The following is a 2,361-nucleotide window of genomic DNA, read 5'->3' as shown; positions in this document are numbered from 1 at the left end:
TTTGAAACATCACCACAATGAAACTTCTCATGCCAGCGTCATTTAACAACGATACCACGCGTGATGCTTTAATGGATGCAGATATGGACGCGGCTCTCCTGCAGATACTCCGGGAACTGTACGGCCCTGAAAATGTGGTGACCCTTGTGTTTCCCATGCCACAATATGACTTTTCAAAACTGACGGATGAACAACTCGTTGAGGTACGGTGGTTTATTCTCGACTTGGTGCGTGCACGGCTTGAGGAGTGTGATGTTCTCTCGGCAAGTAGTGTCGATGCAAGTGTGAGCAGTCATAGTGGTGTTTGTGAGGCTGTCATCACCAACCGTACCGAGACGGTCGTCTCGCATCCACCATTTAACGTACAGAGCGAGTACGAGGTGTTTGTGCCGTTGCGGTACAAATTTAATGCTTCATTGTGCCTTGATGGCATTGACTGGGCTGTGTTGGAGGAAATTATCAAAAACTACACGGAAGAAAACAAGCCTCGCCGTAAATCTGCATGCGACCGTAGTTGCATTATTGGCCTGGCGGTCCTGGCGGCGTTGGTACTCACTGCCCTCATTGCAGTGGTGGTGGTTCTCACGTCGAAACGGAGACGGCTGGCGGCAGTTGTGGCACCCGTGCACCCAAAGTTCAAAAGTACCCTCGACGAGGATGAGGAGGAAATAGAGACAACCAACCCGCTAGAAGTAAAAGACGAGCAACGTGCACGAGACATGTACTAGCATACATCCACGGGAGAAAAGCACACACTCTCTCTGTCTGTCTCTGTGTCTCTCTGACTCTCTCTTTTTTATTTGTTTGTTTGTTTCTTCTTTTCCGTCTCGCGGGTGTACGCGTAGAACCGAAAAAAAAAAATTGAAAAAAAAAAGGGTCATTACTACCAAATATATATATATTTATATATATATATATAATGTAAATCGTATAATGTATATTGTATTGTGATATATAAATATATAAATAAATATATTTATAGGCATGAATCCCATGGCAAAAGTAACTGCGGCAGCGAAGGGATAGCGGGGAGGGGAACAAGAAGAAGAAGAAGAAGAAGGTGGTGGTGGTGGTGGTGGTGGATTATTTCCCGGCTGTAACACACGGAGATGTGAGGTCTATTGACGAGTAGTGGGGTGTTGTTACTGTTGTTGTGGAACACCCACACCGTAGGAATAAATAATTACAAACAACCAAACAGAAAACCCTAAAAAAAAAAAAAAAAAAAAAAAAAGAGGAGGAGGAGGAGGGGGAGGGGGAGAAAGTTAGGATGAAGCGGAAAAGATGGTGGGATTTATGGATTTGTGCGTTAAAGTCTTCTTTTTCTTTTCTTGTTGTTGTGGTTGTCGTTATCTTCTTATTTTGTTTTCTTTAAACATATCATTCAATGCTCTTTTTTTTTTTCTTCCAAATTGAAATACCACGACCCTCTGCACATTACAAACAGACACAATAATCTGCGGTTCCTTGTTTGGCGCACACGTTCTTTGCTTTTTTGTTGTTTTTTTGTTTTTTTTTTTCTTTCTTTTAAACCGTTTCTGTCGTAACGCCGATCGTTCTTACAATTACTTCTCTCTTTTATGGAGATGCCTCCATTTTAATATATTTATTTATATATTTGTTTGTCTGTCTGTGTGTGTTGTTATTGCCGGGGTGAGCGATGGCGCTGAGGGGAAAGGGGGGGAATGTAAAGGGAGCGAGATTCCCCCCACCAACACATGTCCCCTTTCTTCCCTTCTCTTTCTTTTTTTTTTTTTTTTTTTTTGTTATTATTAAAGAAAAGTGCATGCATGCCGTGCAGGGAACCCTCTTCCTTTCTCTCTCTCTCCTGCTGGCTGCCTGGCTGGCTGGAGGGACATGTGCGGCAGGAAGAAAAAAAGGAAAAAAAAAAAAAAAAAAGAGCGGGTGGGAGGGGGGGCACAGACAAAACACATGCGATGATGATGATGATGATGAAAGCATCCACACAAATCCCGCACTCCTTTTTTTTTTTTTTTCCCACGTGATGTGCCACGCTCCGTTTCACAACACAGACACCCTATGCCCCCCCCCCCTCCCTTCATATATATATATATATATGTGGGCATTGTATATACATGAAAAATGGATGATTTTTTCTTGTATTTTTACATGTCATTTTTTGTTGTTTATTATTTTTGGCCCTCTCCCTTTTTTGTTGTTTTCTTTTCTTTTTGTTTCCTGTTCTGTATGCCCTGTGGTCGTCCATTTTGTACGACGTGCGTGGATGTCACAGAGAGAGAGAGAGAGAGAGAGAGAGAGAGCCATTCAGAGAAAATATAGAGAGAGAAGGAAAGGAGCGGGTGTATGTATTTATGTGTACGAGAATGCTACGGCGAACGG

General features: G+C 42.7%; 1 pseudogene, besides 13 other annotated features; it reads left to right on the top strand.

Moving 5' to 3' along the window:
* Tc00.1047053478283.10 lies at positions 1–728 on the top strand (annotated as a pseudogene; the record flags this gene model as incomplete).
* Positions 1–2,361: a sequence feature (haploid, Esmeraldo-like haplotype).
* Positions 757–814: a microsatellite.
* Positions 891–981: a microsatellite.
* Positions 1,036–1,060: a microsatellite.
* Positions 1,060–1,082: a microsatellite.
* Positions 1,210–1,234: a microsatellite.
* Positions 1,235–1,261: a microsatellite.
* Positions 1,492–1,529: a microsatellite.
* Positions 1,595–1,620: a sequence feature (AT_rich).
* Positions 1,736–1,765: a microsatellite.
* Positions 1,870–1,899: a microsatellite.
* Positions 1,937–1,956: a microsatellite.
* Positions 2,253–2,282: a microsatellite.

The sequence above is a fragment of the Trypanosoma cruzi genome, genomic scaffold (assembly GCF_000209065.1).
Source record: "Trypanosoma cruzi strain CL Brener 1047053516273 genomic scaffold, whole genome shotgun sequence".
NCBI lineage: Eukaryota > Euglenozoa > Kinetoplastea > Trypanosomatida > Trypanosomatidae > Trypanosoma > Trypanosoma cruzi.
Note: the sequence above shows the minus strand (reverse complement) of the source record. Positions and strands in the feature narration are given on the sequence as shown.